We start from the raw sequence: 24,191 nt of genomic DNA on the forward strand, positions 1-24,191 counted from the left end.
GTGATAGTGTCACATGGAGATTGAAAGCCGGTTTAAATTGTGCTGAAGGACCATGCTGCAAAAATTGTCTAGTAAGAGCTTTTTGAAAAATTTCAATATTACCTACATAAGCAATTATCATTATTATGCTAATGTATTCACATTCTGCTTAATTCAATATCATTTACTTCATCCCAACAGTTTTTGTCAAAAGGAAGAGTATGCAGGCCTGCCTTTGACGAATGTGACCTCCCTGAATATTGCAATGGATCATCTGCATCATGTCCAGAAAACCACTATGTTCAGACTGGGCATCCCTGTGGAATGAATCAATGGATCTGTATAGATGGAGTTTGTGTGAATGGGGATAAACAATGTACGGACGTATTTGGCCATCATCATGGCCGTTTATTATCATTTTATTTCTTATATATGTGTTTTTTCTGGAAACTTAACAGAAATAGACGCTGATACATGCCCAACAATGCTTGCGACTTTTAAAATGTCATGTTTAGTTTAAACATTCTAAATAATTCTTGAAAGAGAAGAATATGGCCAGGCGTGGTGGTTCAAGCGTGTAATCCTGCACTTTGTGAGGCCGAGGCAGGCAGATCACCTGAGGTCAGGCGTTCAACATCAGCCTGGCCGACATGGAGAAACCCAGTCTCTACTAAAAATACAAAAAATTATCCGAGTGTGGTGGTGCATCCCTGTAATCTCAGCTACTTAGGAGGCTGAGGTTGCAGTGAGCTGAGATCACGTCACTGCACTCCAGCCTGAGAGACAGACTGAGACTCCACCTCAAGAAAGAAATGTATATCTATGCAAATAATTGGCAAATGAGATTGTGGGGCTGGCTAGGCAAGTCTGAAATCTATAGGGCAAGACAATTAAAAGGGCAAAATAGAAATTTTGGGCATAAATTGAAGCTGAAGTAAACAGGCAGAATTTTTTTTCTTTTTCAAGGAAGCCTGCTTTAAAGGTCTTTCAACAATGCCTAGATTAGTGTTTAACCGAATAACTTGGTACTATAGTCTAACCAAGTTGATGCACAAAACGTATCATCACACCGTCTTTCAGCAGTTTCTCCCGGATAACTAAAACTCACTTTGAGCTGTAGATTTTGGCTTTAGTTCTTTGTTTTGGCCTATTTTTTCATCTACCAGCAATGACTTGCTACCCTAGCCAAGGTTAAAATGTTGACTGCTTACCCATAACGAGCTTTGCAGATGACCTCTGTTACTTTTCGGCTCACTGCTGCATCTGTGGGTTGCAGCTGAGCTCTGAGTCTGTCCACCCTGGCAGCGAGCCTTGTACTGCTGCGTTCTTATGCCGTGGTTAAGTCTCCCTGTCAAAGATTTTTGACTAAGTCCATCAAGCAGAGCAGATGGAGGTTATCAGAAATAAACTGCTTTTTAAGTAGGTTGAATCTTATGAGAATTAAAATGATGCAGATTATGCATATAGGTTGAATGATGGGAGGGTGAATGAATCAATTGTGACTCCAATATATCTCTGGTCTGGGGAAATTATCATGTAAAACATAAGATAATTGGTTAGTGGTTTGACTTGAAAATACCTTCATGCTAAAACTGTTTATCAACAAAGAAGTCAATTATGTGTAAAAAGTTTCCTACATATTAACAGATATTGACTTATTATAAAAACTTACTTAAATTAAAATACATTTTAATTAGATTAAAATACTTAAATTACTTAACTACAGGTTAAGCAACACAATGGTTAGCTCTGGAGTATGTCTAGGATATGTCTATGGATAGTAGACAGGAGTCCTTTCAATTGTTAAACATTTCATTGAAGTGGTTTTGTATGATCTTAAATCTATTTTTATTTTGAATGTTATATTATGATCTTATTTTGTACAATGAGTATCTTAATCCATTTCAGAATTTTAAATGTATTTGTTACTTATTTTTAATTACTATGTGTTTAATATGATAACCACACCTTTTTATTTTCAGAAGTAGAGTTTGGTCCTGCAGAATGTTATTCTCACCGTAATTCAAAGACTGATGTATCTGGAAACTGTGGTGAAGTTGATTCAAGATACACACAGTGTGGAGCTGAGTATGTTTTCAGAAATTAATCTTAGAACCTCTACGTATCATCTTATATTTGAAAATAACATCAAATAATTAAGATTATGTGTAAGCAAAATATCCCCTGAACATAAAGACCCTGTTTATTCAAATTATAAATATCATAGACAAAGAAGTCTGTATTTATTCTCTCCTATACCCAAATTATCATTTGTGCTTTTCCACAAAGTGTTTAATTTTCATACAGGTACATTAATTACCCATCAGCAATTATTTTTATTACTCACGCTGTTACTTTATTTTTTACAAAGGATGACAATCCCCTTAGTAGTAAAGTGAAAATACATGAATTTTTACTATTTAAGAAGCAAAGTGTGGTATTTAAGAACGTGTGCTCTACAGCCAGACATTTTGGTTTTAAATCCCAACCCCACTCTTGTGACCTCAGGCATGTATTTCAGTTTTTTTATATGCAAAATATGCACATGAATAACACATCACTGGTTTGGTGCCAATGGGAAACATAGACACTCTATGAAAAACACTTGACTGGTAACTGATACACAGTATGTACTATAAAGTGTTAACTATTAGCAGTTACTATTATTAAATACATTAGAACTAGAAGGCCGGCCAGGGTGGCTCAGGCCTGTAATTTCAGCACTTTGGGAGGCTGGATCCCCTGATAGGAGTTAGAGACAAGCTAGCAACATGGGAAAATCCTAAAAATACAAAAATTAGCCAGACATGATGGCGCAGGCATGATGGCGGGTGCCTGTAATCCCAGCTACTCGGGAGGTTGAGGTGGGAAAATCGCTTGAACCCAGGAGGCGGAGGATGCAGTGAGCTGAGATCGGATCACTGAACTCCAACCTGGGCGACAGAGCGAGACTCCATCTCAAAACTGAAAAAATCAATACATTAGAACTAGAATGTTGTGGAAACCCATTTCTTTTTCGTAAAATTTATGTTGATTTATTTCAAAGGTAAAGTAAAACTTCTCTAACAGGGCCGGGCGCGGTGGCTCAAGCCTGTAATCCCAGCACTTTGGGAGGCCTAGGCGGGTGGATCACAAGGTCAAGAGATCGAGACCATCCTGGTCAACATGGTGAAACGCCGTCTCTACTAAAAAAATATACAAAAAATTAGCTGGGCATGGTGGTACGTGCCTGTAATCCCAGCTACCCAGGAGGCTGAGGCAGGAGAATTGCCTGAACCCAGGAGGCGGAGGTTGCGGTGAGCCGAGATCGCACCCTTGCACTCCAGCCTGGGTAACAAGCGCGAAACTCCGTCTCCAAAAAAAAACAAAAAACAAAAAACTTCTGTAACAAACGTTCTCGTTTCCATGAATAGTACAAGGAATTCCCTTACACCCTTTGCTTAGGTGTGCAGATTGTGTCTTTCCTCATTGCTTGACCTTCTATTATTCTAACTCTTCTCTCCTCTCTTCATAATTATTTTTTCTGAACTGTTTGAGTGAAAATTGAAGACTGTGCTTGTTTATTCCTCAATAAATCAGTGTATTTATTCCTCAATAAATCCTCAATTTATCTTGAAAATGAAGATGTTTTCTTACATAAGTTATTATAGCTATCAAACATGACTCATATTACAATTTCATTCATTGTTTAAATAGAGTAATTTTGGGCTTTTTTTTTGAGACGGCGTTTCGCTGTTGTTACCCAGGCTGGAGTGCAATGGCAGGATCTCGGCTCACGGCAACCTCCGCCTCCTGGGTTCAGGCAATTCTCCTGCCTCAACCTCCCGAGTAGCTGGGACTACAGGCGTGCACCACCATGCCCAGCTAATTTTTGTATTTTTAGTAGAGATGGCGTTTTACCTTGTTGACCAGGCTGGTCTCGATCTCTTGACCTCGTGATCCACCCACCTCGGCCTCCCAAAGTGCGAGCCACTGTGCCCGGCCTAGTCTATTTTTCTTGTTCAGGAAGAAGCCCAGTGTCAGATATTCGTGTTTACTCAGTGTGTGTGTGTGTGTGAGCTTCGCTCCCGTTCACCCAGACTGGAGTGCAATGGAGCGATTTCGGCTCACGGCAACCTCAGCCTCCTGGACTCAAGCCATTCTCCTGCCTCAGTCTCCCGAGTAGCTGGGATTACAGGCGCTTGCTACCATGCCCGGCTAATTTTTTGTATTTTTAGTAGAGACAGGGTTTTGCCATGTTGGCCAGGCTGATCTCAATCTCCCACCTCGGCCTCCCCAAATACTGGGATTACAGGCGTGAGCCACTGGGACTGGCCTCTCATAATGTATTTTTTAGAGTTGTTTAGTTTGAAATTTTTTTTCTTTTTAGTTGTGTTACTTTTTATTAATTTTTTTGTTTGTTTCTTTTGTTTGTTTTTAAATAATACTGGTTAAGTAATTTGTAGAATTTTCCCACAATTTAGGTTTCTTTGATATTTTTCAAGATTATATATAAGTTATGCATTTTGGCATGTTTGTCACTGAAGTGATATTGTTGTGCCCTTGATTTTTTTCAAGGTACATGCCATTTTCTTTTCAGCATTAGACATTTTAGGTTAAATGTTTTGATAAAGTCATTATTCTTTAAGTCTTTCAACTGTGAATTTTTTTTTTCCTTTTGTGTTTACTGTGTGATTTTGAAGGAGTTATACTGAGGCTCTGGGCATATTCTGTTTCTCCTGAAACTTTCACAAACTAGTTTTAAAATCAATCCATTGGTGATTTTCTAATTGTATAATTGACTTTGCCTTTATTAGTCAGAAATGTAGGGAGAAGAATTCACTCTCTATTTTTATTTGCTTATCTATATATTTATGTATGTCAGTTCAGACAGTAATTATTATTTTATTCAATAGGATAGAATACATTACTATCATTATTTATTTTGATACTTTCTCAAATTGTCTTAATTTTGACTACTGGGAATCCCTTTGAGTTTGTTAATGTGTCCTTTTCAAAAGTCTGTATGACTTTTTAATAACTTCCAACTTTTTCTAGCACAAGGAAAGATGTCATAGGCTGCATGGTACTTCTTCTGCTTCTGCTCTGGATTCAGCTATTTATCCAAGGAGCCTCGATTCCTTTTCTTAGAAGATGGTATTTGAAAATAAATACCTAAGCACAAGCTGTGTGCCCGTCTGCTGTTTCTCATTACCTCTCAGGCCTATCAGTCAACGGCGCTAGGACATGCATTTCATATATACACATACATGTATCACATATTCATTTATTTAAATCTCTGCATTTAAGACAACTTAGTGATAATTCTAATTCCAATTAAGTGTCATAAAGTACATCTTAGAAATACAAGTTGCTTTCTCATATACTCAAGTTCCACATGCACAGACATTTGCTTTATAATTGCTAAAGCATATACTGACTAAAGGAAAGCTTCTAGCTAGTATAACTCTATTTTCCTTTCATCTTTGATTCCTTTTATGTTACCTGTGTTAAAGGGCTTCTCTGCTGAATGCAATGTCTGGGTAGTATTGGTGTTAGTATCCAGTGATTTATTTACCCTCTCTGTTTGTTATATTTTACTTTTTCTTTGTATGCTTAGCATATTTTTAAACTTTATATATATAATATGACTAATACATAATAGAAATTGCATTCACTTTTGCCTTTCTGAAGGCTAGAATTTTGGAATGGAAGAGATTAGTTCGGCGGTCATCCAGGTTTTAGGCTGAGTATAAATCTGAAATTTATATTCAGATTTTAGTTCTCAGTCTACGTTTCCAGTCATCTAATTGATATTAGGCTCATATTTTAATTCTGTCCTTGGATTGTTCCAGCTAAGAATCTTCAATCTTGGATGTGCTTTCATAAATTATTAAACAAAGCCCATCTACAGAACATCTTGTGCTGCAGTTCCCATTCTTAAAGCTCAGTTATATAGTTCTTCCCTTTCTAGTTACATTCCAGCGTCTTCCAAGTATTAAGCAGGTGGTCTTCAGATTACAGTTCTACCTTACTACAATGCCCTCCAGCCAAAGACCACGACGAAGGCAGCTGTAGTAGAACAAGTGGGGATTTTCTACATGTTGAGTGGTAAAAATGCACATTATAAGAAATTGTGAAACATGCCAGTTTAGAGATTTGGACTTGTGTTAAGTCATTTTTAAAAAGCTTTCAGGAATTGGATCTTTGCTCTAAATTAGATGTTTTTAAGTAGAGCTACATTGTAGTAAGATATAGTAAGAGACATATTGTAGTAAGATGCACATGACCATGTATCTTAATAAATCTCATATATGAAGAGGGAAGGCTAAAGTGAAGCCAAAGCTGGAATTGCTAATGAGGCAATAGTCACACCTATTAGTTGAATCATGAAAATGTACAGTAAATTTGTGGTTTGGACAATGTTTATGTTTCTCCTCTGTGTTCAGACATGATCTATGGAGTGAACTTGCTTTTTCTCTTAATCTTTCATGATCACAGAATGGCTTTGCCTAAGGTTGATGTTCTATGAAATTACTTACTGTTAGGCCAGTCACAGTGGCTCACCCCTGTAATCCCAGCACATTGGGAGGCCGAGACGGATGGGTCACTTGAGGTCAGGAGTTCAGGACCAGCCTGGCCAACATGGTGAAACCCCCATCTCTACTAACAACTACAAAAATTAGCCAGGTGTGGTGGTGTGCACCTGTAATCCCAGCTACTCTGGGGGCTGAGATGGGAGAATCGCTTGAACCCAGGAGGCGGAGGTTGCAGTGAGTCAAGATCATGCCATTGCACTCCAGCCTGGGCAACAAGAGTGAAACTCCCTCTCAAAAAAAAAAAAAAAGAAAAAGAAAAAGAAATTACTTAACATTTAACACGTGTGCACTATGAGTGCGGAACAGCTTTTATCAACTCCAAGCCCTTGCCTGAGACACCTGGCCACTTCAGGGGCTGGTTTGCCCATTTTCGTTTTCTTCTTTTGGCCTAAGGGAGAAAAGTTCAAGCCATAGAAAATTGCTCCAAGATATCTAGATTTTCATCACTGCTGAGATTTTGATAATTAGGAGGCTATTTAGACAACATCTGTTGTCTATCTCAACATACATAGTTGCCCTAAGGTTAGTCTCTCTGCCTGCATGGTTTCCTGAACCTTCTGATGTAGCAATGGTCATGTGGTAGCATTTAAGATTCCAAACAAGATGCATGGGCCAAATAAAAATCTTACAGTTTGTAGCATGTACTGTAGGCAAATGCTCACATTAATCTATAGGACATAGTACCTTATGTGACATACATAGTGATAAAACTACAGTATTAATTGGTGATTATTTTTGTTAATTAATGTGAGTGACCTTGAAATTTTCATTTTAAAATCACTCAAAAGGTGAACAGATGTTAAATTCATGTTTAGCTTGGGTTTGATTTTGTTTCAGTTTCAAAGAAAAGTGAAGAAATGACAAAAAAGTTGTCAGGGTGGCCAGGAAATATTAGGTTGATCCAAAAGTAATTATGGTTTTTGCCATTGAAAGAGTGGCAAAACCCACTATTATTTTTGCATCAACCTTAGTTCATAATAACTAAAATGTTCAGTTGTGATTGACAATTTAGGCAAGGCCCTTATTTATTTATTTATTTTGGTGTTTTAAAATGAATTGCATATATCCTTTGCAAAGCTTGAACACTTTATTTAAATCTATCTGTTTTAGAAATAATATTCTTGTATTTCTCTAAATTAAAATTAATGATTTTTATTTATGGATAAATTATAGAAATCTGCAGTGTGGAAAATCAATATGTAAATATGTAGGGAAATTTTTACTATGAATTCCAAGAGCCACTACTATTTATGCCAACATAAGTGAACATCTCTGCGTTGCTGTGGAATTTCCCAGTAATCATGCCGACTGCCAAGAGATGTGGATAAAAGATGGAACTTCTTGTGGTTCAAATAGGGTAGGTAGTTTTTCATTCCTAAATAATTTCCCAATATTTTAGACTCTGCTCTTTGTTGAGATGGAGTCTCACTCTGTTGCCCCAGCGGGAGTGCAGTGCTATGGTCTCTTCTCATGGAAACCTCCGCCTTCCAGGTTCAAGTGATTCTCTTGCCTCAGTCTCTTGAGTAGCCAGCATAACAGGTGGTTCCACCATGCCCAGCTAATTTTTGTATTTTTAGTAGAGACTGGTTTCACCATGTTGGCCAGGCTAGTCTCAAACTCCTGGCCTCAGGTTTTCTGCCCACCTCAGCCTCCCAAAGTGTTGGGATTACAGGTGTGAGCCATTGCACCTGGTGTAGACTCTGTTCTTAAGTGATACATAATTCGTATTTTTCTCTCGGAATTTAAGTGTAGATTCAATACAGAAAATCGAAAAAAGCTTTAAAAATAATACTAATACTCATGCATATATGCCATTGCGATGACTGTTTCATTGGTTATTTAGTACTTTTTTCATTGAAATTATGTATATTTACTGAATTGAAAACCACATTGTTCATTCACTGTATTTTATTAAATTATCTCATATGACACAGAATATATCTAATGTCATAAACTATCTTTTGATGTAATTATTTTTAAATAGCCATTAAAATAATATATGCCTATTGTAAAATAATATATGCCTGATGAAAATAATAATCAAATTCACAGAATAAAGCAAAATCAATCCAATTTGCATATCTGAGATAGAATTACTCTTTTCAGTTTTACGAATCTCCCATCAATTTTTTATAGACACACACACACACACACACACACACACACACACACACACATAAAATTGTATTTATCTATCTACATATCTATCTTTCCTATTTTGCATTCAATATGGTACCTATGCATACATATCAACAGTTTTTGCCTTTCTAGATTTTTTAATTAAATAAAATATGAAATACTTGTATATAAACACATATATATACACAAGGAGGTGCAAGCTCAAATTAATCTCATGTTTAATTATAAAGCCTCTCTGGCTTAATAAGTAACAGAATACAATAAATCCCTTATTGAAGAAAACAGGGAAAAGAAAAGTATATTTGACTTTGGAGCAAAAGATATTCTTTGTGAATGAAGAGTAAACCAAAAATGTCCATATTTTGGTTGTAACCAAGTATAAATAAAACCTATTAGTATTTTCACATCTTAATTGCATGTCATTGTGAATGTGTACATATTTAAAATATATTTATTTGATAATTGAAGTATTTGCCATATAAACTGTACTTTTGTTGTAACCTAACTTTACTAACATTCATTTAGAAAATTAGAAGGTAAGAGTGTTTACAAATGAAAAAACTGGCATTCCAAATTCTCACACAAAACGCAAGTAACTTAAAAAATGTTGTAACACATTTGCTTTCATTAAATTTACTTTGTAAATTTTGTACCAAATTGATTCCCAAGACTATCTTAAATTTTAAATTCTCCATTGTGTCTAAACAGCCTAAAAGATGCTATGTGAGGTAGGAATTGCACAGGAAACAGGAAGCAGCAAGAGTGGCTTAGATAGTTGGTAGTTAATTTTTTTTCCATAGTGCAAAGTAATTTTGGAGGTTGCCCATCCAGAGCAGTTCCTGGGTGCCATTATGGCATCAATGATCCAGACTCAGTCCAGTTTTTAGCTATCGATCTTATACTGTGATCCTCTTTCATATGGCCTTCAAAATGGTTGATTGGAACTCCAGATATATCCACATTTCAAAATGGATGATTGGGAGAAGTTAAAGGAATAATGGGTGCACACCACAATCAGTAAACAGGATGAAGGATGTATGACGGGCAGTGCCCTGCCACAGTGTTCATGACAAAGGTGATGTCCCATCAAGTAGACATCTACTTCAGCAGCTTTAAAACATGCTACCGTTTATCATAAAAATGCAATACATAATATTGTCACAGACGTTTCTGTTCCACGGCAGGGTAGAGATTTTGGGAAGGTGTTATCCAAGTGGTGACCACAAAACTTTGCCTTCATCTATATCATCTATTGTTATCTATTAGCAAACAGTGATCAAATTAGCTGCACGTTGATTGCCCAGGCTTGTAGCCTGGGGAAAGATTTCAGCCCTGCACACCACTGCCTGGATGTAAACTTGGTACTGTTGGTGGGGCACAGTGGGAGGACTGGTTTTTCTGGCTGAGTGGAAAGCTGAGTGAGGCCCTTCACTGCTGGCTTCCCCCCACTTCCCTGGTGTCTTGTACAAGGCAGCATAGGCAGCCATAATCCCCCAGGAAATATAACTCCATTGGCCTGAGAATCACACGCCCATCCCTCACAGGGCCACAGAAAGCTCCACCCAAGGAGAGTCTGAGCTCTGACACACCTAACCCTGTTCCCACCTGAGGGTCTTTCTCCACCTGCCCTGATGGTAAAATACATAATCTCTTGGGAGCTCTATGGCCCCACCATGAACTAAGAAATCCGAATACTTATCCAGATGACCCTAAGGAAGGCTAGTATTCTCCCTATACTACTGATGCTCTCTTGAAAGCACCACCTCCTGGCTGGAGGCCAACCAACTCAAATATTTGCAATGACTTGTAAAAGAGCAACTCTATTCCAAGAAAGAAGAAAACAGTTATTCCAACGCCTGTAAGTAACATCCTGGCTAACAAGAGGTCCTGAGTCTGTCCGCGTGACAACTTTATTGCCAGCACAACCAGCATTTGAGAAAACCAGCACAATAAACACAGTTACAACCCAGATCCCTCAGAGACTGCTTCACTCCCCTGCTGCCTCCACCAGAGAACATGCTGGTATCCATGGCTGAGAGAGCTGAACATGGATCACATCACAGGACTTTTTGTAGACACTTTCAGTAAGAGCCCAGGGCCTAGTAGCTCCACTGGGTGGCAAGACCCAGAAGAAAAATAAGTCACTGCAGTCCAGCTCTCAAAAAGTCCCACCCCTAGGGGAAGAGGAAGAGCACCAATCAAAGGAGCATTCTGTGGGACAAAAGAGTCTGAACAGTAGCCCTTGATTCCCAGATCTTTCCTTTGACATAGTCTACCCAATGAGAAGGAACCTGAAGAACAATTCTGGTAATGTGACAAAATAAGGTTATTTAACACCCCCCAAAGATCACACTAGCTCACCAGAAATGGATCCAAAGCAAGAAGAAATCTCTGAATTGTCAGAAAAAAAATTTAGAAGTTCAATTATTAAGCTAGTCAAGGAGGCACCAGAGAAAGGCAGATACCAACTTAAATAAATCTATAAAATGATATAGAATATAAATGAAAAAATCCCCAGAGAAATAAATAACACAAATGAAAAACAATCCCCACTCCTGGAAATAAAAGACACACTTAAAGTAATGCAAAATACTCCAGGAAGTTTCAACAGTAAAATCGAACAAGTAGAAGAACTTCAGAGCTGAAAGACAAGGCTTTCAATGTAACCTAATCTGACAAAGACAAGGAAAAAAAATTTTTTAAAGCCTCCAAGAAGTTTGTGATTATGTTAAACAACCAAACCTAAGGATAAGTAATGTTCCCATGGAAGAAGAGAAATCTAAAGGTTTGGAAAACATATTTGAGGGAATAACGGAGGAAATCTTCCCTGGCCTTGATAGAAATCGAGACATCTTAATGCAAGAAGGTTAAAGAACACCTCAGAAATTTATCACAAAAAGCTCATCACCTAGGCATATAGTCATCAGGTTATGTTAAGGCAAGATAAAAAATAGAATCTTAAGAACTGTGAGACAAAAGCATCATATTACATTTTCTTTATAAAGGAATACTTTTCAGATCAACAGCAAATTTCTCAGCAGAAACACTTCAAGCTGGAAGGGATTGGAGTCCTGTCTTTAGCTTTCTTAAACAAAACAATTATCAGCCAAGAATTTTATATCCAGCTAAACAAAGCTTCACAAGTAAAGGAAATATATGGTCTTTCCCAGACAAAGGAATACTGAGAGAATTTATCACTACCAAGCCAACAAACACTACAATAACTGCCAAAAGAAGCTGTTTAAGTCTTGAAATTTGCCAATCCAGATAGAAAAAGCTTCATAAGTAAAGGAAAAATATGGTCTTTCTCACACAAAGAAATGCTGAGAGAATTCACCACTACCAAGCCAGCACTACAAGAACTGCCAAAAGAAGCTCTAAGTCTTGAAATATGCCAAATGGTACCTCCTTAAAGCATAAATTTCACAGGACCTATAAAACACACACCACACACACACACAACAAAACAACAAGATATTCAGGCAACAGATAGCATGATGAACAGAATAGTACCTCACATCTCAATACTAACATTGAATGTGAATGTCCTAAATGCTCCACTTAACAGATACAGAATGGCAGAATTGATAAGAATTCGCCCACCAAATGGCGGCGGCCTTCAAGAGACTCACCTGACCAACAAAGGGCAACCAAATGGGAAAGGAGGAAGTCAAGGTGTCACTGTTCTCTGATGACATGATTACATACCCTGACAGTGTCAAAGAGTCATCCAAAAAGCTCCCAGAACTGACACATGAATTCAGTCATGTTTCAGCATACAAAATCAATGTACACAAATCAGTAGAACTGCTATATTGCCAACAGCAACCATGCTGAGAATCAAATTCAGAAATCAAACCCTTTTATAATAGATGCAAAAAAAGGAAAGTGAAATAAAATAAAATACTTTGAAGTATACCTAACCAAGGAGGTGAAAGACCTCTACAAGGAAAACTACAAAACACCGCTGAAAGAAATACAGACAGCACAAAAAACAGAAATATATCCCATGTTCGTGGATGGGTAGGATCAGTATTATGAAAATAACCATAGAGCCAAGAGAAATCTACAAATTCAATGCAATTCCCATCAAAATTAAATTATCATTCTTCACAGAACTAGATAAAACAATCCTAAAATTCATATGGAACCAAAAAAGAGCCCGCATAGCCAAAGCAAGACTAAGCAAAAAGAACAAACCTCTAGGCATCATGCTATCCCACTTCAAACTATACTAAAGAAAAACAGCATGGTTGTGTACTCAATGTAGAAGCTAGTGTGTATTTTTTAGAAAACAAACAAAAAACCAGCATGGCACTGGCATAAAAATAGCAGAGACCAATGGAACAGAATACAGAACTCAGATATAAAGCCAAATACTTACAGCCAACTGATTTTCGACAAAGAAGACAAAAATATAAAGTGAGGAAAAGACGCCGTGTTCAACAAATGGTGCTGGGATAATTGTCAAGCCACAGATAGAAAAATGAAACTGGATTCTCTTCTCTCACCTTATACAAAAATTAACTTGAGATGGATAAAGACTAAAATCTAACACCTGAAACCATACAAATTTTCTGAGATAACATCAGCAAAACCCTTCTAAACACTGGCTTAGGCAAAGACTTCCTGACCAGAACCTATAAGCAAACTCAGCAAAACACAGATAAACAGAAGGGGCTTAATTAAACTAAAAACTTCTGAACGGCAAAAGAAATAATTGACAGAGTAAACAGACAACCCACAGAATGGGAGAAAACCTTTGCAAACTACGCATCCAAAAATGGACCAATATCTAGTATCTAACAGGAACTCAAACAAATCAGCAAGAAAAAAACAACCCTATCAAAAGGATGGCTAAGGATGTGAATAGACAATTCTCAAAAGAAGACATACAAAGGATAATAAACATACGTTAAAAATGTTCAACATTACTACTTAACAGGGAAATGCAAATCAAAGCTAACAATGTAATATGACCTTACTCCTAAATTATAAGAGGAAAAAATTCCAAAATATTGCCAATATTCTCTAGCAAACGTTTAAAATAAAAAATATTTCCAATTATTTGTTCTTGGGCTTATCATTAGTTGCTTTGAGTGTTTGTGTGAGTGCATTAAACATTTTTTGTTCTTTTGTAACACAGTATTATTTGATATAGATTGAAAGAGATCTCTGAAAATAATTACCAAATCTTTGTCTTTGTGCTTAACTTTCCTATTCTCAGTTGATTTACCCGCCAGCAAGAGAATTAAACAAGTCAGAATCCTTGGTATCATTCACTCATCTCTTTCTACTATGTATATTGCTCCAACTCAGCTGGTTTAAATTTCTGTCTCAAATACAATACATCTACTGGTTTCCATCCCATTACCACTCAGTTTCACCGTTTGGTTATCATTTTTGTGGACCACAGAAATGGCACTCTAACTTTGTATCTCTCAGCTATTGCTATTTCCATTCTCTTTTCCAAAACCTACTTTTATCAGCTTTCCTTCTTCCAACATGTAAATACAGCAAATTGCTGTATTTGGCCAACTTGTTCATGAAGAATATAAGATTCTACACAATCTTGCCAATAATATCTTCTCTCACATAATAGCTAGTTTTTTGTTTGTTTCTCTCTCCTTTTTTATGGTGTGAACAAGATGACATTTGTGTTCACTGATGATTCCCTTGGAACCAGGTACATCTGTAGGACTCAAATATTTATTTAATGAATGACTGAATGGTCACACTGCCCTTTATGTTTCTCAAAGGTTCAATACAGTATTCCATGGTAGAGTCATTTTAAATATTATTTGTCTTTTATAATACTCTGTCTTCTACTTCTATACCAATTAAATCCCATCTATCATTGGGGCTCAATGAGAAGGTTTTACTATTCTCAAATATTAGACACATTTCCTGGATTTTATACTTTCATAAATCAATTTTTTCACTACAGCATTCATTACATACTTATTTGTGTTTTCCTCCCTTCATATCTGTACCTGCTATCCCAGTTTGAGCAGGGAAGAAGCTGTTATTGCTTTGTTTACTCTGTTTACACGCAGATAATCAGAGTCTCATCTAGTGCTGGAAACATAGTAGCTCAATACATGAATTATTCATTGTTAGTATAGCAATGCTTGCTGCTAATCAGTGCCCTTTTTATTAGCATGGCATGGAATGCTCTTAATTAAATGGCAAATCTAGGTGGCATGTTGAATAACTAATTTTTGTTCATCCTTTTTAGGTTTGCAGGAATCAAAGATGTGTGAGTTCTTCATACTTGGGTTATGATTGTACTAAACAAAAATGCAACAATAAAGGCGTAAGTAGCGCTACTTTGAGGCAAAAACAGAAATCACTGAACTTAATTTTAGGAAACTAAATGCATTGCTACACACACACACACACACACACACACACACACACACACACACCCTGCACGAAGGAAAACTGGCCTTATCTGACACACACATTATTTGATAATTTTACTTGAACACATACACATCTAGAGGCTTATCTTAGAAGGCGATATTTCTCTTGCTTTTAGGTATGCAATAACAAAAAGCACTGTCACTGTGGTCCTTCATATTTACCTCCAGATTGCATCGCTCAATCAGATTTCTGGCCCGGTGGGAGTACTGACAGTGGCAATTTTCCACCTGCACCAACCAACCTCCCTCGTAAGTATTAATAATAAATTGGAAATATAATTAAAACATAATTTGAATTGATTTGATTTAGTAACATGAATAATATTTGGTTTACCAATTTATATCTAGACTATGTTTGGACATTAAATTGCATATGAACGTGTATGTTTTACTTCTGTCTCCAGAGAGTAATATATGACAACATATGTAGCATATGTTATGAACATATCAGTCAGGGCCCAGGCATAGAGACAGTATGTTGCATAACGAGGCAGGGATGTATCGCAGGATTGAAACCACAGGGAGAGTTACTGTTAAGCATGAGCTGGAGGCGTACAGAATATACAGGCACTGTTGGCGATGCTGGAGAGGAAGGTGGAGTAATATCAGAGCTATTTTTACTCTGTGAATCCTCCAAATTTTACTCAGCGATTCCCAGTGATGAAACCTGACTGGAAGACAGCAGGTCAAGGAGTTTGGGCAGTGTGGTTCCCTGTAATATTGATCACAGCAGGAAAAGCTAGATAGATGAATTTTAGAGAAAGCCGGAAGTTAACTGGCATATCCAATAATGCTCAGGGCCAGGAGATTTATTTGGTATAGAAACCTAAATTCACACACAATCAGAGCCGTTTTTTTCTGATTTTGAGTCATAAGTACTTTCTACATTAATTCCAGTATCTGGAAATATTATATTTCATGTTATATAGTAGTAGATGGATGAGTTTAAAACTTTCTAATTAATGTATTTTCAAGCTATTTCTATTTTACCAGCAACAATTAGCTTATCTTCCCGTTGGCTGCAATTATTTGCTCCTATTTATGCACACACATGCCGGTGAGCAAGGGGGACCACTCCTTGCCAGATTGGTTTTAGTGGTATGATTGACCAGTAAAATACGCAGAACTAACATTCTAGGGCTCTCATGATCATCCTACAGCCTCTAACTAGGTATTTTGGAATACTTACCTTGTAACTCTCATTCCTGGAAAATTCATTCTCTCATTCACTTCTTGAAAATTATCAGCAATATCTGAAATTTGATTGCACTCAGAAACAAAAATACAACCATTTAATAAGCCCTCCTGAAATTCATGACCAACAAAATTATGAGCAAAATTGAATGCTTTAAGTTACTAAGCTTTAAGGTAATTTCTTATACAGCGATAAATAATAAAAACATTTAGCTATCAATATGTTGTGTATTTATGTAACAGAAATCTAAAATGTGGCCTTAGCTTTGAAATTGGAAAGTGTATGGAAGATAGAAAGGCAGGAAACTGTTGAAGTCTTAGAACATGTTGAAGTTGGTGAGCAATCCAAGGACAGTTTAAAAACATGTTAACATGGTGCAGAACGTGAAACCGTTATTATGAAGTGGTAAATTGTTTGGCATCACTGCCGCCTTTGGTGATGTGGAAAATTGAAGTCACGCCTACTGTGGAACTACTAGAACACTCTGGGACACTGGTTCAAGCAAGAATTTTATTGGTGAAAGTAAAACTAATTTTTATTCTCAGCAAGTTTCTTAAAGTAAGGAATGGTGAAATTTAATCTCAAATGCTCCAAATTTGAGATTAAAGCAATCAAATTTTATCTGAGATCAAAATTAAGCAAGGCTTTTGATGGTAAATCCCTTTGTTAAAGTCTCAGAAAAACTTAAGTTGATATCTCTTAGATACTTTTTTGTTTTGAGATGGAGTCTTGCTCTGTCACCCAGGCTGGAGTGCAATGATGTCATCTCCACTCACCACGACCTCCACCTCCTGGGTCCAGGTGAATCTCCAGCTCCCAAGCAGCGGGGATTACAGGTGCGCCTCACCACGTCAGACTGATTTTTTGTGTTCTTAGTAGATATGGAGTTTCACCATTTGGCCAGGTTGGTCTTGAACCCCTGACCTAGGGATCATCCACTTGCCTAGGCCTCCCACAGTGTTGGGATGACAGGTGTGAGCCACCGCATCCAGCTGAGACTCTTTCATCTATACAAAGGCCTTCTAAGTGTTTTATGTAAATGCATCATAAAAACTTTCAAACAATAAGGCTACTAAGAATTTTAAACTGGTCATTTCATAACAGCCTCACAAGATCAAATACAGAGAAAGGCTTATGACAAAGAAATGTATTAGTGTGGCCTTTGTTTAATGGATTGTGTTTTTATTTGATACATCAGAAATTCAAAAGAATTATATTAGCTCAGGTTGAAACTGATCAAGATAGCATGTATGTTCGTTGGTTCCCAATCACCTAACACAATCCATTAAACAAAGGCCACACTAATAAATCGCTTTGTCATATAGGCAAGCAACAGGCTGATAAAGGTACTCAGATGTGAAAAGGACTATTTAGATTATAAACCAAAGGGCACAACCAAAAAGTCAGAAACCACACTTCTTCTTAACCTGTGGGTTTATGATTTTTTTAAATTACCACCAACAAAAATGAACAAACAAACAAAAAACGATAGGCACAGATGGTTTCACAGGTGAATGGAACCAAATTCTTGAAAGAAAGCAATACTCTTTTCAGAAAACAGTGATGGGGAAGTTCCCGTCAACTCATGGTAGGAGGAAACATAATTCTGATGCCACGTTCAAACAAGAAACTCAACAAAGAAGAAAATCACAAAACAATATTCTTCATGAATATGAATATAAAAATCCTCAACAAAATATTAGCCTATGATCTACAGCTATCCATTTTAAAAAGCATTAGAAGAGTCACTTTGGGCATTTATGTTTTCAAGTTATCTATTTTATATAAAAAATGTTAATTATAAAATTACTAAATTGTTCAAAGGTTTTATTCTGGTAGACTTAGTAAAATACAGAAATATCTTTGCCATATTTCCAGTGCTTGCTTTCAAATATTTGATTTTTTTTCCTCCTAGAAAGGCGCTTCATTGAGAACGTTTACCATTCCAAACCAATGAGATGGCCATTATTCTTACTCATTCCTTTCTTTATTGTTTTCTGTGTACTGATTGCTATAATGGGGAAAGTTTATTTCCAAAGGAAAAAACAGAGAACTGAGGACTATTCAAGCGATGAGTACATAGATTTCATAGTTAAGATTTGTTATTTGTATAATTTATAAACATAGTCAATAAATAGCATTGTGGTAGAGGTAATAATAGTTCAAATTTAATTATTGTCTTTGTATGGGAATTTAATAACTCCTATATTAATAACTAATGGTGGGGGTGGCGGCTCACACTGAGGTCCCACCAGTTTCTGAGGCCGAAGCAAGTGAATCACTTAAAGCCAGGAGTTCAAGATTAGGGCAACATGGTGAAACCCCGCCTCTACAAAAAAATACAAAAATTAGCCAGGCATGGTGGCATGCACCTATAGTCCCAGCTACTCAAGAGGCTAAGGTGGGAGGACCACTTGAGCCTGGGAGGTGGAGGCTGCAGTGAGCCGAGATTGTGCCACTGCACTTCAGCCCAGGCAACAGAGTGAGACTGAGACTCAAAAAAGAGAAAAATTATATATATATATATGTAAAATATACACACACATACACATACATATATACACATGTAATTGCTGATCTTCAAAAAAATCTGTTGGTATATGTGTGTATTTATATATATATATATATATATATATACAATGTGTGTGTAAATGTATATATGTAAATATAGATATGACATATGATGTATATTTTTTTTAAAAAGCTGAATTTTCATCCTGGGTTTTCCTGTTACCTTACATTAAAGTAGCATAAAAATTCCTTAAGATACAGAAATATTACATAGTTATTTAAGTATTATTAAATTAGAAATCCATATTCAACAATTAAGATCAAATAATGAAAGAAGGTAGATAAACTTTAAAGATAAACTTTAATGGATAGCTAAACTTTATCTAATTTTGTCCCTAAAAAAGTCGAGATTCTTATAAGATTAAAATTGCAAACCTTCAAAAAATCTGTTGGTGTACACACAATCGTATATATATATATATATATATATACACACACACACACATCGTGTAGATTGTATATATAGATACGATGTATGTATATAATAGATACAATGTCTATATATAGGTACCTATCTATAAGATGTATCTATATATATAGATACATGGTGTATCTATATATATACATGATATTTATGCACACACACACGATGGGTATATACTGTATATGATGTATCTATATAATAGACATAGATATAATAGATATATCGATATACAATATATATCATGATACATGCGCACACATATATGAACAGAGTTTTTTGAAGGCTGGCAATTTTACACTTATAAGAATCTGGACTTTTTTAGGGGCAAAAGTAGATAAAGTTTAGCGATCCATTAAAGTTTAAAGTTTACCTTCTTTTATTTTTTTGATCTTAATTGTTAAATACGGATTATTAACTTAATAATACTTAAATAACTTTGTAATATTTCTATATCTTAAGGAATTTTTATGCTATTTTAATGGAAGGCAATTTAAAAAGCCCAGGAAAGCAATTTAGCTTTTTTTTTTTTTGTAGTAACATAAATTGAAACACAAGCAGTTAGAAGTAGAAAAATACTAAAAATTAATACATAATAAAAAACGTATCTAGATGATAGCCATGTCTAGTTTACAGAAAACAGAAAACAAACAATTTTTATTAAAAATAAAACCATCTGGCCGGGCGCGGTGGCTCAAGCCTGTAATCCCAGCACTTTGGGAGGCCGAGACAGGTGGATCATGAGGTCAAGAGATCGAGACCATCCTGGTCAACATGGTGAAACCCCGTCTCTACTAAAAATACAAAAAATTAGCTGAGCATGGTGGCGCGTGCCTGTAATCCCAGCTACTCAGGAGGCTGAGGCAGGAGAACTGCCTGAACCCAGGAAGCGGAGGTTGCGGTGAGCCGAGATCGCGCCCTTGCACTCCAGCCTGGGTAACTAGAGCGAAACTCCGTCTCAAAAATAAAATAAAATAAAACTATCTGCTATAAAAATACAAGCAAATATTAAAACTGTTTATTTTTTTCAATAAAATTGCTATAAAATGATTTTTGCCTAAGAGTTATATATCTGTGTCCTTCATTTTGCTTGAAATGAATTGAATTTCATTAAAGTACTTAATAAGACAATGTAAATGAAAAGAGAATATATTTCAAAAGTTGATATGAAATTGCTGAAATAATGTACAGCACCTAAACTAATTAGTAAATACTTAAATTTCCTGAAGTGGTTTTCTCATATTGGATAACTATTGTGGAAAAACAGATATCAAGTATCTTTAGGGAAAAAGCATAGCTAGTGATATGAATAGAAAGTAATGGGTTGAAAATCAATGGCAAAAACGTTTAAAGATATTTAACCAATAATATTATGAATACAAAAATGATCTGTTTGTTTTCAGACAGACATATATCGCTGCATTTTTTCATATTTAGTGATGCAAAGATGTGCATTATTAGTCTTGATTACCAGGGCAGAGATATTCTCAGTGATAGGGTATTCTCAAATAAGGGGTGAACCCCGATCTCAGGTAAAAATTCAGAGCTGTTTCAAGACTAACAAATAATACAGAGGTTTGTAAAACCATCTTGAAGAAAATTGAATATTGTTTTAATTTTTAATATGCAGGCAACTTGAAAGTGAGAGTGAACCTAAAGGGTAGGCTGGACAACAGACATGCCATGATATCACTGTGAGTTTCTTTCTTTCCTTTTTTTTTTTTTTTTATTATACTTTAAGTACTGGGATACAAGTGCAGTTTTGTTACATAGGTATACACGTGTCATGGTGGTTTGCTGCACCTATCAACCCATCATCTAGGTTTTAAGCCCTGCATGCATACGGTATTGATCCTAATGCTCTTCCTCACCTTGCTCCTCATCCCCCGACAGGTCCCAGTGTGTGATGTTCCCCTCTCTGTGTCCATGTGTTCTCATTGTTCAACTCCCCCTTATGAGTGAGAACCTGTGGTGTTTGGCTTTCTGTTCCTCTGTTAGTTTGCTGAAAAGGATGGCTTCCAGCTTCATCCATGTCCCTGCAAACGACATGAGTGAGTTTCAAATACTTTAAGGATGAGTGAGAGAGAGAGAGAGAGACAATGCAGTATATTAGATACACATAACTAAACTAAATATATATTAAGTAGTGACAGTCATATACCTGTATATAATAAAAACAGCAGATAATATTTTTGAGAATTATAATATTTTTCAGAATTTGTAATAGACATGATCAAGTTATAAATGATATTGAAATTTCCCATTTAAAAATGTCTTGCAGTGTTATATTTTAAATTATTTTCCCTAGTTAATTTTACTTCTTTAGCATTTGTGTATTTAAAACGTTGGCTAAAAATAAATTGCATGATATGCGTCTACTCTGCAGTCAGTTTACTTGCGTGCTCTTTGTTGAAGTAGCTATCATTTTAACTTACTTGCTGATAACGGTGACTTTTTTTCATTTATTCAGTCTTCTAGAGTAATTACCTGCGATGGATAAACACACAAAACAATGGAAGAAAAGAGAATGTACATTACCTGATTTCCTGGGACTCAAACCTGCATATTGTGATTTTAATTTGACCAGAAAATATGGTGTACATATATATATATATATATATATATATATATATATATATATATATATACATGTATAATTTCACAGATAATTTAGTAATCAGAAATGCATGATAATGAGTTTTACATTACAAATTTCTGTTTTTTTAAGTTCTCTCACACTATTTCTGTGGGTCAGTAGACACTAATTCTGTCAGCAGGGGCATGGTATAAGAAAATATTGTAATGAGGTGGTACCATAATTAAAAGCTGCTGTTATATTTTAAAATGCAATGATACGTTGTTATATTATATTGTGATGATCCGTAATCAATCAAAGACAATGATCCTAAAATTCGGAGACATTTTCCCCATATGCTGCTGAAAAAAGACATTTTCAGATATACAAACATTCAAAGTAAAGATGAACAAATATATACCATAGGAACGTTCTACAAAATGAAGCAAATTTTTAAGTATAACAGCATTAGTAGGATAAAAGAAGAGTGTATTATAATGCAAAAGGGCAAGCTGTTAGGAAGTTATAATGATAATAATTAAAATTTTATGACTTTTAATATAACTTCAACCTGTAAGAAGAAAATATTGATAGAACAAAAAGAAAAGGAGAAAAATCATCAAATACACTGAAGAATTTGAGCAATATGATTGGCAAAAATGATCTATTTGATATACACAACTTCAAAATATAAATGTTAAGTCCATGTGAAATAATTACTGATATATTCTATATGCTTGGGCATATAACAGGTCTAACCAATTTCTCATCACTGAAATACTTCAGATTATGTTGTCTAACGAAAGCAAATTTAAGATCTAAACAATTTACAGATCAAAGAAGAACATTCAGTGGAAATTTGAATATACTTTGAATTGTATACTATAAAAGTATTATAGGAAAAAAATGACTGACATAGCTAGGCCTTGCTCAGTGGGAATCTGAGACCACTTGAAGATGTTAAAGGAAAATTGAAAATGAACCTATAACTATTGTTAAATTAATTGAATGAAAGAAATAATATAGAAAACTGAAAGATTTAATGAAAATTAAAGAAAACGCTAATATTAAGAATAAACAAAGCTGAGGTTATTTCTTTAAGGAAATCAATAAACCTTTTAAAATATGCTAATACTAGAGAACGATTTTGAAGACACACATGAACAATATCAGAAGTGAAAAGGCACACACTCATAGTCACTAGTAATAGTAAGAAATTAAAACATTTAAATGAAATAGAAGTATTTCTATAAAAAAGACACTTTCCAAAACTGACCTAAGAAGAATTTAAATATCCACATGTAACTGTAGTTTAAAGCAACTGTAATCAAAATTAAAACGTGTTTTATAAAGAAAATTTAGATTTTGATGGCTTCCTCTTTGCAAACAAGTAAACACTTAGGAAGATAGAACTTCAGTCCTACACATGCTGATTCCTTTCATGAGGTCAGCAAAAATTAATAACAAAACATGGCTAGGATTAGTCAGCCTGAAAAAAGAAGGAAATCTTGTCACATGCAGTAAAATGGATGAAATTTAAGGACATTATGCTGAATGAAATAAGACAGTCACACAAAGGCAACTATTGCATGATTCCACTTATATAAGGTATCTAAAATACTCAAACTATTTGATTAAATTTGACTGGATTCCCTAATTTATAAGCAGATACACACATAAGACACATGCGTTTTTAGGTACTAGAAATAGACTTGAAGTTTTTTAATTTGATGAAAGGGATCAACAATACATGAATAATGAAAATAATTAATATTGAATATTTAGTCTTTCCTCCTAATATTGTGAAGAAGTTAAGATAATTCACTATTAACATTTTTATATATCTTTGTGGAAATTCCAGTCAGTAAATATGGCTACAAAAAATATAAACTTTAAAAAGAAATCTTTATCCAAAGAAAACCTTATTATAATATAAACATAGAAAATCCAAAATAATCTATAGATAAAATATTTGAATTACCAAGTGAATCTCAAAAATCCATTGGGTATAAATTGAATACACAAGTATCCCATTTGTATATAAGATACAAAATATAAAAACTAGGACATTTTAAAGAATATTATTTACATTAGCACTAAACATATTGAATTCTTGAAAATAACCATTCTAGAAAAACTATGACATCTGTACATACAAAATGATAAATTACTATTAAAAGAAATTAAACAATAGTGTTAGGCCTTTCTTGCTTTGCTGTAAAGAAAAACCCCAGGCTGGGTAATTTATAAGTAAATCACACTACCTAACTTCAAAATGGGCAAACATCACGGCACTGGCGCAGACACA

General features: G+C 35.4%; 1 pseudogene across 1 annotated transcript; it reads left to right on the forward strand.

Moving 5' to 3' along the window:
- The first annotated feature begins 1,933 nt into the window (after positions 1 to 1,933).
- On the forward strand, positions 1,934 to 21,931 carry LOC108588028 (disintegrin and metalloproteinase domain-containing protein 2-like; annotated as a pseudogene). Its single transcript, XR_013525660.1, has 7 exons — positions 1,934 to 2,067; positions 7,731 to 7,914; positions 14,935 to 15,012; positions 15,238 to 15,370; positions 18,232 to 18,391; positions 20,939 to 21,002; positions 21,779 to 21,931. The product of XR_013525660.1 is annotated as a disintegrin and metalloproteinase domain-containing protein 2-like (transcript).
- Positions 21,932 to 24,191: the final 2,260 nt, after the last annotated feature.

The sequence above is a fragment of the Callithrix jacchus genome, chromosome 13 (assembly GCF_049354715.1).
Source record: "Callithrix jacchus isolate 240 chromosome 13, calJac240_pri, whole genome shotgun sequence".
NCBI lineage: Eukaryota > Metazoa > Chordata > Mammalia > Primates > Cebidae > Callithrix > Callithrix jacchus.